Source organism: Lissotriton helveticus, chromosome 2_1 (genome assembly GCF_964261635.1).
Source record: "Lissotriton helveticus chromosome 2_1, aLisHel1.1, whole genome shotgun sequence".
Classification (NCBI taxonomy): Eukaryota; Metazoa; Chordata; class Amphibia; order Caudata; family Salamandridae; genus Lissotriton; species Lissotriton helveticus.
The window spans coordinates 189,905,524-189,921,746 of NC_136059.1; positions in this window are offsets into that span (position 1 = coordinate 189,905,524).

Sequence of the window (16,223 nt, forward strand, 5' to 3'; positions counted from 1 at the left end):
GGGGGGAATACCGGGGATCCAACTTCTTGATTTACAAATAACCACACTAAATGCCTTTTGTGGTTAGGGTTCTTTATTTACCCTCTTTTTTCTTTAATTGTTTTGGAAGACTTCATAAGGGAAACGCTCTTATTTCCAGAAGATCATAAAAGTTATACCACAATCAACATTAATTAAATCAACAAATAAACATGACATTGGACAAAACTCAATTGTTGTTAAATGACAAACATACGATCAAAATTGCACAATATGTTAAAACCACACAAATAACTCAATTTCCTGTTGTCGAAGCAGGCTTCTTTCGACAACAGGAAATTTATTTAAATACATCCGGGTACTTTGTCCACAAAATGCCATGTCAAATTGAATCCTGGTAAGCTCTTCCCCAAGAAAAATAAGGGATACCAAATATTATATCCCAAACAAGGCATTATATTTGGTATTCCCGAAAGGAACCAGATGTGAAAGCTTGTGGAATGAAATGAAAAATGCAAAGAATTAGCGTAATCTACTATCATATAAAAGGTAACTTGAATTGGTCAGTGGGCTAAAAGCTAACCTGTTGAAAAGTAAGGGATATCAGAAATTACAGCAATGCAGGAGCGGTAATATGTGATATCCACACAGTAAAAGATGTTGGAAAACACAGTAAAGGGTGTTATTTGGCAGGAATATACTGTGTTCTTCTAGCCCAAAGTATGCCATGACAAATTGAGTCCTGGTAAGCTCTAAACCGAGAAACAGAGGGTACACCAAATATTACAGCCCTTGTTAAGCATTATATTTAATATCCTCAGAAGGACCCTGATGTGAAAGCTTGAGGAATGAAATCACAAATTATGAAAAGGTACTGCAGTCTGCTATCAAATAAAAGGCAACTTGAGCTGAAAAGTAGGGGAAATTAATTTTACAGAAATGCATGAGCTGTAATATGTGGTATCACTTCCGGAAAAGTTATTGGAAAACGTAAGCAAAGATTCTATCTGGTAGAAAAAGTAATGTGTTCGTGGAGCCTACATTTTGGCCATGTAAAATTGTACCCTGGCAAGTTCAATCTTCATAAAAATAGGGGCTACCAAATATTTTAGGCTGTACAGGCCATTATATTTGGTATAATCTAAATGAACCAGATGTGAAAGCTGTGAAATTATATCAAGACTGTAGGCATCTAACAAATAAAAGGTCACTGGACAGTGTCTAAAAGGAAACCTTTGAAAAGTGGGGACAAAGATATACTAATGCATGAACAATTTTGTTTGCTACCCCCATAGAAAACGATATTGGAAAACACAAAGATTGGTACGCATTGTTAGAAAAAATATTGTGTTCACATAACCAATATGGACATGTCTAGTTACTTACCCATTTCAAATGTTTTCTAAATGTGAAATACAAAATGCTATAGAGCAAAGGGAGAGTGTGCTGTAACCAGTAGCACCCAAGATTGGCTGCTAGTCACTAACCAGACTAAGTAGAGGGAGTATCCACCACCTAAAACCAAATAACATATTAAGGCTAAGGATATTGTATAGCTTTCAGTTTTTTTTGTAATTTGCAATATTTCCCCTTGAAATTGGCATGCCCTTCACTTTGCACCTGAAGCAACACACCTATAAACTGTAACTTTTATGTGTTAAAGTGAAGCTTGCGCTGCAGGTATTTGAACGTCTGGATTCTCTTTGGGTTGTTGACCATAACACTATTCATTGCCACACAGCACTTTTAGTGTTCCCAAACTAGTCAATCTTCTCTTTTAAACTATAAGAGCACTTTGTGTGCTGCAATTTTTCAGCCATACTGTCAATCTTAAAAGAGAAACTAAAAGTCCCAGAATGTCTATGTAGATTAAAAAGAGACAATTTACATCTCTCATAATAAAGAGAGACTTGACACTGGGGCTGCACCTGAAACAAATATCATTTGGTTATGTTTACTATTCCGAAACAGTGTTTGCACATGAAAAGGTATTTGTGTAAAATGCCCTATATTCATTTGTAACAATTACGCTTCCTTTTAATAATCATTGTAGACAATGACCATATTTTGTGTGGCGTCCCTCCAGATTTTTCCTATATCTGCTTTGCTGGCTTTACAACTCTGTGGAATTCACCCCTGCTAGTAGAGTGCCTGTGCTCCCTCTTATAAATGGTTAATTTGGCTTATTCCTCATTGGCTGTCCCTACTATCAATCAATCAATCAATCATGGCATTTGTAAAGCGCGCTACTCACCCGGAGGGGTCTCAAGGCGCTTTATGATGTAGAAAGTGAACACAGGATCCAGAAATGTAATGGCATTAGAGGACTGCAATGCCTATGGTGCCATCAACTACAGCGACAGGGCACACATGGCTTCAGGCCTACCCTGTGTATTACTGACTGCTTCACTGTACAAATCTACTGTGCATTCATTCAACAAAACGTTTTTTGTTAGGTAAAATCATTTTGTTTAAATATCAAAAAGTCACTCCTGTGTAGGCCGTATAGCCCACAAGGCAGTGTGCATGGTCTACGAAAGTAGAACAGTAGAAGTATACCTCCTAAATACAGTTTATTTCTGCTTGCATTCTTTATCTGTTGTTGGGGAGAACTATTCTTTCTTATTCTTGCAGCGCGGCACGCCATGTTTTATCACTGTGCAACAAATGTAAAGCCCAACTCATATGTACAGCCGCCCACCCCTGCATTTCTCTCATTCCCAGCCCACAACCCCCCATTTCTCTCAACAGTCAGTGGTGAAAATAAAATAGTGGAGGCTCACCTGGATGCCTTGAACTTAAATGCATGAAGTCTGCCCTCCGTGTGAAAGTGCCTCTGCTAAGAGCTGTCTCGCTTCTTTCGCTAGTACTTGTCTTGTGTTGCTGCCGCTGCATTAGATTTGCAACCCCTCAACCATATTAACGCAGTTTGCGATACCTTAACAAAGATGCTGCATCCTAACCTGATTATCTTCAGCTTTGATAGTACCTTAACTAATATGGCGCCCTAAGGGGGACAATGTTCGGGTGCTGCGCTGTTCAAAATAAGCCAGTTTTTGCCTTCCTTCTGCCTCCGGTGCTGGCAGCTGCTGAAGGCCCCTGAAGGCAGCAATGAGCCCATGGGGTCCACGCTGCTGCAGCAGCAGCAGGTGAAACTGGGCCTGGCGAAGCCGGAGCAGGCAACGCGCATGGCCTTGGAGCTCCATTTGTTCAGGTAGGGCAGGCGTGGTGGGCTGTCTGGGCAGGTACAGCATCACAAGTTTGGCAGGAGTGTTTTGTAATACAAGACATGCTGAACACCTGAAACTGTTATCTGCTTCTTTGCAAGGCATACAAAATGTTTCTGGAGCGTGCTTTGGGTATAGTTATACTTCTGATTTAAGAGGCTAGACTATTGTTTTTTCAGAGCACCGCGCAGCCTTATTTCTTCTTCGTAGTGCTTCAGTGAATGTATGGGTCAGGCTTTTGGTGAGAGAATAAGGACTTTCACGTATCCCATCAACAAAAGCAGTACATTAAACATTCTGGGACTGTACTAATTGTCGCTGTGCCCCAGAGTATGTCTGTGCATTTGCGTCTGTGCGCTAATACAATATGCGCACAGATGCAAACACTTATAACCACAGAGTTCAAAGTCTTCAACAACATCACGATGCATTATAGACTGATCCTCTGTTTTTTTGTTTTTTTAAACACACTTCATTGGCATTTATTATCAGTCTGTTCATCCACATATCCTGATACAAAATATTATGGCCATAGCTGTTGGCAATATATCTCCCAACCCATCCTGCATTCCTCTGCAGTTTTGTAATGGATATGTCTTTATCTACTCTCATTTTCTGAGGGAATAATGTTGCGGTGGCCTCGTGTTTCCCCCCACACCCAACCAATCCAAAACAGTTAACTAGATGCCCGCACTGCTGTCTTTCCATTGTATCCCTAGAGCTCTGAAGGTTACCTCTCTCGTGTCTGACCGCCTGTGGAAGCCCTTCGCAGGTGCCCCCTGTTTTGTATGTACCCTCCCCTGTGATGGTAAATTATATATCCCTCCCTGTCCGGGATCCCCCTGTGCCCTCTCATCCTGCCTTGGTCGCTAGGGATGCTCCTATTGTGGTGGTCTCTCAGGTGTAGAAGCGTCAGACTCCAGTCCGTCTCACTGCATGTCGCCCATCATCGTCTCCCAAGCCCAAGCTCTCTCCTCCTTGCCTATCCCTTGCCTCACATTTCTCAAGAGGACCCTGGTCTCGCATCATGCCCACGTTACTAGCTCCCGTTTCCACCATTGCACACTGGGGCCTCTCGGGTCTTTCCAGTTACAAGTGATTTCCCCCTGTGCCATGACAAAGGCGAGGTCTATGAACCTGTCTGTGGTCCTAGTTTTGGCTGTGTGTGAAAACCATCTCAACAGTACATGTGTAGGTGTGCATTACCCTCTTCGTGATCCTAGCCGTATCCTGTGTCACTTCCTGCCAATAATGTGTTAAAGAAGTACAGCTCCACATCATGTGGATGTTGGTTGCTCGCACTGTAGTACATCTCGGGCATCGGGCGTCCTCCCTTCAAAAATATCTGTTAACACGTTCTGGGGTTAGATATTTATTTAGTTATTTATTTATGAGACTTATAAAGCGCGCAAATACCCGTGTGTGTCTCGGTGCTGAGGACAGCAGCATCTACCAAAGCGGAGGGGATTATTGATTAAACAGCCAGGTTTTTGTCATTTTCCTGAATGCTAGTAAAGACTGTCAGGATCTGATAAGGAAGTTCCAGAGTTTTGCAGTGGCGACGATGAAGCGCTTGTCGCCCCATGAGGTGGTTTTGGTACGTGGCACCCTAAGCAGAAATGCATTAGAGGAGCAAAGGGCCCTAGTAGGATGGTGGACATAACAAGTGTACTGACCAAAGTTTTACCCTCGGTAAAGGGAAGAAATTGTAGAATCTTTTTGATCATTCGCAGTTTATGGAATGAGGCTGAGACCACCGAATTAGCATGAGGAGCAAATGTCAGCCTGTCATCAAATATGATGCCCAGATTCCTGACCTTGGTGACTGGAAGAGGAGGGGGATCCTGTGAGGACGGCCACCAGGCAGAGGAACAGATGGGGAACAACTTGCCAAAAGTCATAACCTCTGTTTTATCAAAGTTCAACTTAAGCCAATTGCTGGACATCCAACTGCTAATGGCCAGCATGCCCTGTTGAAAGTTGGCTGCTACCTTACCTTACCACCATCATTGTATATAGACAGCACCAGTTGCGTATCATCAGCATACGATGTTAGGCCCATCCCGTGTGCCTTGATGACTCTGGCTAAGTCCGACACATATATGTTGAAAAGTGTCAGGCTTAGGGATTTGGCTGGGAGAGGCAGGCTGGCTATTGGCCTGTAATTCTTAGTGTCAGATCGATCTAGGTTTGGTTTTTTTAGCAACAGGTTTATAATGAATTTCTTCCAGGTTGCGGGCTTTATACCTGAAATAAACATAGCATTACAGATGCTAGATAGAACAGGTGCAACCTGTTCAATGTCTGGTAAAAGTACAGCTGGAGGACAAGGGTAGGTGATGGAGCCCGATTTAACGGAGATAAGCATGGTGGAATGTATAAAAGCTAATCAGGTCAAAGCGGGCATTTTTGGAGACTTTGGCTGCATGTTCGAGTAATTTCTCCCAATCCTTATCCAGTGGACTGGCGATGCACGACTCCCAATTGTCTTCGCCTGCCGATTCCCGCTGCTCCGCCTCATGTACGTCTTTTGTTGACTCTCCCCATACCTGGAACGGTGTGGGAGCAGGCCGATCAGTAAAGGCACCAGAGGGTACCAACTTTGGGTTTATATAGTCCTCTCCTGCGGCAAGGGCAGTCGAGTCCAAGCACATGGGGAGTGGAGCCCAAATGCAATGCACGGGGCAGCGCAGAAGTGATGCCGCAAGGAGTGCCGAAAAGGGAGCAACCTAACCCGGCACCTGTTCCTCACTCTCCTCGCAAGTAGGATTCAATCAATGTGGCCGGAGGTCATGTGGCTGCTCAATATGTCAGTACAGGCAAAGCCCCCAACCCCGGTCCCTGTCTCTCTTGGGCCTACTCCCCTCCCTCAGCCTGCATTGGTGTGGGTGTCAGCTCGTCACCTGCTGCAGTCGGAGAGCACATCCACCAGAAGTTCAAAGTCACAGTGTTGCGGCCCTCCTCGCCACTCCAATATTCTCTAGACCTCCCGCTGCCACTTCTCCTCACCGCTCCATGGGCAGCAGCCCCCTGCTCTCCATCTGTCAAGTCGCCTGAATGGTGGGGGTTGTGATCGCAGCTGAGGCGTCCGACCCGCCTCTCAGTCCCAGGCTTAGGAGGTGTGCTCCCTCCACTAGCGACACTGCCGGCTCCTCCCGGAGCCTCCCAGATATGCAGCCAGTTCCACCGGCTCCACTGAGTAGCCTGGTCACTGCGATCCTGGTAGGCGGGCCCCCGCTCACAGTCAGCTGCCCCACAGTACTCCACACACGGACCCTCAATGGCTCAGGGCACCTCTGCCTCCCCTCCTCGCTTCTTCACTGTCCGGAGCCCGCAGCGCGTGCATTAGTCCCAGCGGCCCCCGCTCCAAACTGGCACCGGTTATCCATTCGGTACCTGGCTTCGCAACTGACGTCGCCCCCAGGTCCTCGGTGTCATTTTCTCCGGCCGCGTCTCCCTCTCCGCCTAAGCCCAGGTCCCACCTCTTCGTTCCGGAGGCCGCGAAGTCCTGTTCATCCAGTGCTCCGCCAGCTCAGATCGCCCCTCGAATCCACATTGTGTGGGAGACAGTTGCCAGTTGCTCCCTCAGAGTCGTAGCTCAAAGACCGAGCGCCAACTGGGCTATCCCGCGTCACCTCCCTTCAGCTCATTTCACAGTGAAGGTGAGCTGTTGCGCCCCGAATTTTGATTCCTGCCTGCTCCCCGATCTTCACCTGTCCGGGGATGACTTTGTTAGGTGAAGGGCCCCTCTATATCAGGCAGGATGGGCTGTGATGGGGGATCACCCGTAGGAGCTCCAGTTCAGGCTCCCATCTCCATCGGTGTCCAGCCACACCCCCCCCAGACTGATCCTCTGTAAGGCCGTTGGGAGCATAATCTGGCGCACAGTGACAATTAGCGCTGGGGCAGTCGTCTGTAATACAGCCCCGGAATATGATATCTTTTGTTTGGTCTTCCAATCGAGTAAGCAACAGAGATACTGGGAAGCTGCTGCTGTGAAGGCTCACTCGGAAATGTTGCAGTCCTCAGAACAAAAAGACTGTAATGCTGCCCTTGCTGTACCAGTCATGCCATCCCTTCTTTGGCCTCACACGGGTACAAATTGCAAGGCTCCGGAAACATGTAGCATGTCTTTTGTGTGTATGACATGCACCAGAGAGTTTACATATAGGCCTATATTTGGCAGTCCCAATGCCACAGAGTGGCATAATTGTGTTCATCAACAGGGCATTGTCAATGTGTCCTTGCAACTTGCAGAACACCACATGCAAGTTCTATCAATGGGACCAGTCATCAGACTTTTCCTTCATCAGTCATAATTAGTAACTGTCTCTTGTAAGGTTTGATGGAACACAGCATTTAAGATTTGAATGGGTTAAACCAGTGTCCAAATGTAATACTGTGTTGGAAGACTGCAGATTAAGCAGGCATCCAAGTAGCTGACAATGAAGCATAGTTTCTCGGCACCAAACCACCACCAACTTCTGAATTGTAAATGGGATTTTATGTTTAATGAGATCTTGACCACCATGTAGCCTGATATATCATAGAGTCTTGACCAAAGGTCCAATGTACAAAACTTTCCTTTGTATAAATATTTTCTATATGTATCCATCTTTTTCTTTCCATACCAACCAGTTGTAACTTTCCTACCCAGGCATCACCTACCATCTTTTCATTCAACTGATCACCCAGACATCCATGCACTTACTCATACAGCTGTCCATCCATCCAAGCATTCATACAAATAGCCATCATTCTACCAATCCATCTATCCTAACTGCACCTCTGCTTCGTAAATGCTCACATTACCTGGATGGTAGCCACATAATTCCACTACAAACCACATACAACGACTTTACTCTATAACACATAAATATTTACATTTACAATGCCAATAGCTCTAACTCTCTTTTTCTAAGTGATCACTCCACTGCAAACAAAAACAATCATTTGCAATGCAATAGGTCTCGCATTTGCGAGAGTTTAAGCTGTCGGCATTGTAAATGACAATGCCTTTTATTTATCTATTTTGTAATTAACACATAAATAAAAAATATTGTAATTTACAATGCTAATAGCTCAAACTCTTGTAAATACGAGACCTATTCCCGTGCAAAGAAGCAGCCGCCATTGTCCCGGGCTGCTTGGAAAGTGAAAGCACCCATTGCGCGCTGAATGTTGCAGGAAAGCCTGTTCTGTCTGCGGTAGGAGAAACTCATTTGAAAATCAGCATTAGAGGAGGAGGAGCTTGGCGGGCATCCGAGATGGCCGCGTGAGCACAGCGCTCTCCGGACCCCCGCCGCTCCCGGCTTAATATCCTGCTTTAATCCTGATTTTTTGCGAGGATTCATATAGAGGACGTTGGGCTGATCTACCTGGACCTTTCAGAAACTGAGTTGGACATCGGGTGCCTGAATTATGTTCAATTGAACTTTTGGGCTCCACCCTCGAAGTACGCCCGGGACTGGGTGAGGTTCGGTGGCCGTCTTGGAGTTGAACAACAACGGCAGGGGGATTGGTCTTGCGGGTCCCCTTCTTAAGTTTCGGTTTCGTTTCTGCCTCAGACTGGGACACTGGTGAGAGGGTCGGGCCAGAGCTGCGGCCGGGACACGAGTAGGTTGTCTGGCCCTTGGCTGCACTGTTCCTGGAGTGGGCTGCCTCTATCCTGGTGATACCCCTCTTGTAGTCCTTTGGTCCCGGGGCCTCCATTTCTGGTGCCCGGTCCGTCGACCCTGGTGACTTTACTCGTGACGCATCTTCAAAATGGCGGGCAGAGGGGACCGAGAGACGCGCAAGACGAAGACACCTCTGCGCGGGGGTCCGGTTCAATCTAATGTTATGGATCGTTATACCCACTCTAAAGGGTCCCCCGGAGCTGCCCTGCCCGGTCCCATTGCGTCCGATCAAGTGGTGGATGCGTCGACGGAGCCCTCCTTGCAGGACATCATGGGCGCCATTTCTGGCATGAGGGAATCCATAGGCCAACAGTACGAAACCTTGGCCCACAAACTTGACACTGTGGCAATTGAGGTGAATTTGATTCGAGCCGATCTCTCCAAGACGAACGAAAAGGTGAAGTCGTTGGATATCAAATCATCCAGCCTCACGACGGACGTCTCTGATATTCAGACGGAGATTGGCAATCTCCGTAGGGTGAACGATTTCATGACCCGGCGCTTGGAGGATTTTGAGAACAGGGCACGTCGCTGTAATGTTCGCGTGGTTGGTGTGCCGGAGAATCCAGAACCCCACTCGGTTGATCTCCTGGTTGAAGACCTCATCCAGAACCACCTTTCCCCGTCTGGCCTTAGTAAATTTTTCGCAGTGGAGCGCGCACATCGTGTTCCGGGGGGCCAGGGCAAGCCAGGCGCCCCGCCGAGACCTATTGTTGCAAAGCTTTTCCACTATAGAGATCGGGACGCTATCCTGCAGGCCTCGCGGGTGAAGGGCCCGGTGGCCTTTGAGAATGCCACGGTGAACTTTTATCCGGACTTTTCCCAACAGGTCCAGAAGCAGCGTATGGGATTTCGTGGTGCCAAGAAGCGTCTTAGGGACATGGGGATGCGTTACGCAATGCTCTTTCCGACCAGGTTGCGGGTGGAGTATAATGATCGAACTTTCTTCTTTGATCGGCCAGATGTTGTGAATGACTGGCTAGACTCCCTGCCTCATCGACCTCCTGAGACTGAGTCCGAAGCCCACCCGGGCGGTGCTGAAGGTGGCGTAGAGAGCTGAACCTTTCATCTTTGACTGATGCCTTGTTTTGTATACCTTCTCCAGGGATGTAAGCCTATGTTCCTCTACCTCACATGTGTTTTGATGTATGATCTTTTTCTCGTCATTGATTTGATCGGGAGGCGGGTGGGACAGAGCCTTTCCTCCTCCGGGGTCTTTGTGTAGAATAGGGGTTCTTGGGCGACAGGCACACTGCAGGTTGGGGTGGCTTTTTAGCTTTTTGCAGGGGTGCAGGGTGGGGGGTGTTTTCTTGTTACCTGGGGGGTGGGTGGTTGGGAAGTTTGTTGTTTGTGTGTTCTGTGTTCAAGGCGACTTTATTCTGTATCTGGACTGCTTTTTATGGTCATGCTCATTGGTGGGGGGTTTGGGCTTTTTCGGGTGGGATAGGGGGTAGCGGGTTGAGATTTGTTTCGTGGAACGTTAATGGTCTGGGAGATCGTATCAAGCGAAGTGTGGTGTTGAAATGTATACGATGTTTATCTCCTGACATTATTTTCCTGCAGGAGACTCATTTGATAGGCAATGTTTGTCATGCAATGAATAGGTGGGGCTATCGCCTCGTAGCGCATTCAGGGTTTACCTCGGGTTCCAGGGGTGTGGGTATCCTTGTCCGGGCTTCCCTCCCCCTGGCTATTGATGATGTTATTCAGGATGACCGGGGGCGGTATGCTGTTCTTGTGGGTGGATATGAAGGCCGTGCCCTCTCCTTATTAACTGTTTATGTGCCCCCCGGCTTGCAGACTTCTACCTTTTCAGATTTGGGCCGTGTCTTGTTGGACCTCCCTGATAGTACTCTTTTTCTGGCTGGTGATTTTAATTCGGTAGTCTCCGGTCTCCACGATCGCCACCCCCCTAGGGATACCCCTGCGGCTCAGCAGTGGTTGGGTGGATTTTTGGATACCTTTGGCCTGGTGGATTGCTGGAGGCTTTTGCATCCTACGCAGCTTCAGTACACCTTTCACTCTGGGGCCCATGGGAGTCTGTCTCGGCTGGATTATTTCCTGATGCCTGCGGCTCAGTCCCCAGCGGTGCGTGAGATTGTGCACCTGCCCAGGGGTATCTCTGACCACTCTCCGCTCTGGCTTCGTTTTGAGGTTGGGGTGGAGGCAGTGGGCCGGGTGGCCCCCATTAATCCGTGGTACCTCACCTCCCCCGAGACCCGCACCCTTTTGCTTAAGTCCTTGGACTCGTATTTTCTGGATAACGAGGGGTCGGTTTCCTCTGCTGTGTCCCTATGGGAGGCCTTTAAGACCGTGATTCGTGGGCAGGCCCTCTCCCTTGTTGCTGAGGCTAAGAGAGCGAGAAATAGAGAGGTGGTTGATCTTGAGGGGGAGATTTCTGCATTGGAGGAGGGTTTGGAATCTGAAACAATTTGCTTATAAGTCCGTGGTCACAGATGCCGCCAAAGTGATGTTTCGGGAGCAACAGGGTCGTTTGTATGATGTGGGTGATAAAGCGGGTAAATTGCTGGCATGGCTGGATAAGAAGGAGAGAGCTAATCGTGTGGTACCCGTGATTCAGTCTGCGAGTGGTGTGAGTGTAACGGACCCGATTGGAATAGTTGACCGGTTCGCCGATTACTTCCGTGTGGTGTATACCCCTGTGTCTGAGAGGGATGTGGTTGACTCTCGCCTTTTGTTGCGTGATATAGCCCTGCCCATTGTTTCCGATTTAGACCGTGTGGCGTTGGACTCCCCCTTTACGGTTGATGAGATAGCTACTGCCATCCGTTCCCTCCGTTCGGGCAAAGCATTGAGCCCGAACGGGTTGCCAATCGAATTGTACAAGTTGCGTCCCGATAGGGTGGCTCCGTATCTTCGCGCCATGTTTCTGGAGTCCCGGGAACGGGGTATTCTCCCTTATGATCAGAGACTGGCCACAATAGTTGTCATCCCCAAGGAGGGTAAACCTCGTGATCTTTGTTCCTCCTATAGGCCCATATCCCTGCTAAATGTTGAACCCAAGGTATTGGCGAAACTCCTGGCATCCCGTCTCTTGACGGTCATTAGTGACTTGGTCCATCCGGATCAATCTGGATTTATCCCGCATCGCAACACGGCTCTGAACCTGCGTCGTCTTCACGGCGCGATCACGGGGGCGGGGCTTCTGACGGAGCCGGCCATTTTGGCATCGTTGGATGCTTCCATGGCCTTCGACACGGTGGAGTGGCCTTATCTTTGGGCGGCTCTTGAGAAATTTGGTTTTGGGCCTGAGTTTATTGGTTGGGTCCAGTTACTGTACGCGGAACCTCTGGCGCAAGTAGTGGTGAATGGTAGGGTCTCGGCTCCTTTCACCCTTGGTAGGGGTACCCGTCAGGGATGCCCCTTGTCTCCGTTACTGTTTGCGCTCGCTCTGGAACCATTGGCTGCTTGGCTTCGGTGGGAACCTTCCCTCAAGGGGATCCGCTGGTCTCCGGACTTTGAGGACCGCGTTTCGCTTTACGCGGACGATATCCTTTTATATCTCACCTCCCCGCGTAAATCTCTGTCTGTTCTGTTTGACATTCTTGCTTCCTTTGGAGCCAATTCGGGCCTTGTTATTAACTGGACCAAGTCCTGTGTATATGTTCTTTCGGGGGTTTTGCCCCCCTTGCCGAGCAGACTTCCTATTCAGGTGGTCCACTCGGGTTTCAAGTATTTAGGGATTTTTATTACGTTGGACCCGACGCTCCGCTTTGAGCGTAATCTCCTCCCACCGTTGCTTAGATTGCGCCTGGATGTGGCCCATTGGCGTAAGCTTCCTTTGTCTCCTCTGGGCAGGGCGGCTCTGTTTAAAATGATGTCCTTGCCGCGATTCCTTTACGCGCTCCAAAACTCCTATGACGCTATTCCTAAGACCTATTTCCAAGAGATTGAGAGTCTTCAGCGGCAATTGATATGGGATGGGCGTCCGCGTATCGCGCTCGCAAAGCTCACCATCCCTTGGTATGACGGGGGCATGGCGCTCCCCGATATCAAGCGATATTACTGGGCTTCCCAGTTGTCCGCCATTAATCACGTGATGTTTTCCCCGGGTCGTAATCCTGCATTCGAGATGGACAGATTCCAGCTCCCGGGTGGGGACTTTACTAGAGCACTTTATTCTCGACCGGCCGGGCGCCATCTTGTGGGCCCATCCAAGATCGCAGTAACTGTATGGCGAGCTGCGAATGTGAGTTTGGGGTGGGAGGATCGCTTGACGTTGGCGACGCCGCTTTATGCCTCGGAACGTTTGGGCGGACTTTGGTCTACCAAGGGTTTCGACCGCTGGGATATGATTGGGATTTGTAAGGTGGGTGATGTGTGCTCGAACGGTTGTGTGAAGTCGTTCCAGGCCCTCCAGGCGGAATATGGTTTGAGTGGTAGGGAATTTTTTCGCTACCTGCAGGTCCGGCACTCCCTCGCCTCAGTTTTGGTTCCTGATGAGACCCTGCCTGAATCTTCCCCCCTCGAGGACCGTGTCCTTGATGGGCATCTTCCCGATAGTACTATTTCTCTGATTTACAAGAAATTGATCAATAATCGGGCGGACTTATTGGTCCGACTTCGGGAGGCTTGGGTTGGCGATGGGTTGGAACTGGACGACGAAGATTGGCAGTCGGCACTCTCTTCTCCCAAGGAGGTGGCCATTACTGCCCGTCTCCGTTTGGTTCAACTTAAGATTCTTCATCGAGTTTATGTCACGGGTCCGCGTCTGGTGACGATGGGCTTTTCTTCGGATGGGCTATGTAAGCGTGGTTGTGGTTTGAGTGCGACCTTTTTACATATCCTTTGGGAGTGCCCGGTGGTAGCGGCTTACTGGACTGCTGTGCTTGAGGTGATGACTGCTGTGACTGGTGTTGCCCTGCGGCCGGAGCCACGACGATGTCTGTTGAATGTGTGGGAGCCCACTGACTACTCTGTGGCCCAGACCAGATGGGCTACCCTGGGATACATGATTGCTAAGCGGGATGTTGCGCAACTCTGGGGCGCTTCCAGGCCCCCTGAGGTCTCGAAGTGGGAGGACAACATGGACTGGTCCATGTTTCGTGAGAAGACGGTTTATGTGGCCAGGGGCAGACCCAGGGCGTGGACGAAGGTTTGGGGCCAGTGGAATGATTATCGTGGGGATATTTGCACCCCTCCCCTTGTAGGCACTGCTGAGATTGTCCTATCTCCCCAGACGTGCGTTCCCGGAACCTCCCCATACGGGTTTTTTTTTTTTTCTGTATTTCCGGTTCTCCCCGCTGCTCCCCTCCCCCCCTCCCGACTTGATTGGAGCCTCCGGGCTCTGGGTGTGTTCTCCTGATCGTCGACCGTCCCCTCCGTTCTTTGGGCTGACCTTAAGTATCGTGCATTCGCCTTTTAGTGTTTGTTTTTCTTTTGTAAAATAAAAAATTCGAGTTGCTCTGTGATATATGTAGAGTATGCTTTGTGCTCGAGCTGTACCTGACCACGGGTGTACATTTCTGTTTCATGCATTGTGCCTTGTTATTAGCGGCCAGCCCGTGCGGTTGTAGGCCCATTCTTGTACGTTTCTATGCTTGCTCCAATAAAGGTTTTTGGAAAAAAAAAAAAAAAAGAAAATCAGCATTAGATTGTGCTGTGCAGCATGAGGCATAAGCGCGCACCAGGTTCCGTGTGTGAAAAACAGCCATGTGGGAAACCAGCATTAAGGTGTGCTGTGCAGCGTAAGACACAAGTGTGCACAAGGACCTGTGCCTTAAAAACAGCATTATGGAAAACCAACATTAGAGTGTGCTGTGCCGCATGAGACACGAGCGTGCACCAGGGTCCATGTATGAAAACTATCACTAGTGTGTGCTTTGTAGCATTAGGCATGAGAGTGCACAAGGATCCATGTGCGAAAACCATCCATGTGGGAAACTAGCATTAGAGTGTGCTGTGCAGCGTGAGGCATGAGCGTGCACCAGGATCTGTGCACGAAAACCAGCTGTGTGGGAAACCAGCTTTAGAGTGTGCTGTGCAGCACGAGACATGAGCATTCACCAGCACCCTTGCATTAAAACCGGCTCTGTGAAAAACCAGCATTAGTGTGTGCTGTGAAACGTGAGATGTGAGCGCGCACCAGGATCTGTGCGCGACAGCCAGCCATGTGAGAAACCGGCATTAGAATGTGCTGTGGTGCGTGAGGCACAAGAGTGCACCAGGATCCGTGTATGAAAACCAGCATCAAAATGTGTGCAGTGCTACATGAGACACGAGCGTGCACCATGATAAGTGCATGAAAAATACCCCTGTGGAAAACCAGCATTAGTGTGTGCTGTGCAGCATGCAACACAAGCGTGCACATGGATTTGTGTAGGAAAACCTGCCGTGCTATGTGGAAAACCAGCATTAGAATGTGCTGTGCAGTGAGTGACATGAGCGTGAACCAGAATTCCTGTACAAAAACCTGCCACGTAGGTCGCTGGCACGAGAATGTATGCTGTGAGCCACCAGCATGCACCAGGATATGTGTACGAACGAAGACAGTAGGGGAACTAGTCCCAGAATGTGTGCTGTGTAGCCTGAGACACGAGCGTACGAAAGTATCTGGGTTAGAAAACCAGCAAGGTGAGAAACGAACATCAGAATGTGTGCCACCAGTGTGCACCAGGAACCATGTATGACAAGCATTTGCAATGCAGTAGGTGTCGCATTAGCTAGAGTTTAAGCTGATGGCATTGTAAATGACAATAACTTTATCTATCTGTTTTGCTAATTAACACATAAATAAAAGGCATCGTCATTTACAATGGCAATAGTTCAAACTCTTGTAAATGCGAGACCTATTCAAAGAAGCGGTCGCCATTATCCCTGGCTGCTCGGAAAGTGAAAACATGCATGGCGCACTGAATGTAGCAGGAAAGCGTGTTGTGCCTGACGTAGGAGAAACTCATTAAAGAAAATAGAGCTTACAGACTAAAAAAGACGTAGCGTGTAACAACTGAAGTAAAATGGCCAGTCCTCATGGGAGGTTACAAATGAAGACAAGGCGGTACTAAGGAGGGACTTACAAGCCTAATAACGAATCAGAAGCCACCATTTACAAAGGACAATGACACAAGCCAATACGAAGGACAATGACACAAGCTAATGGCAAATATGAGAGGAGAGAGGGCGGGCTTCTATTCCATGCTCCAATACATCATGCCACAGAAAAGCGCATGCTCTGCCCAGTCTCATCCTAAAAAATAAGAAAAAACATTGCCATTTACAACGCCATTAGCTTTAACTTTCACAAAAGTATGAGACCTATTGGGTTGCCAATGCTTGTTTAATTAGCATGGTCACAAAAAGATAGAGCAGCTGGTAAAAT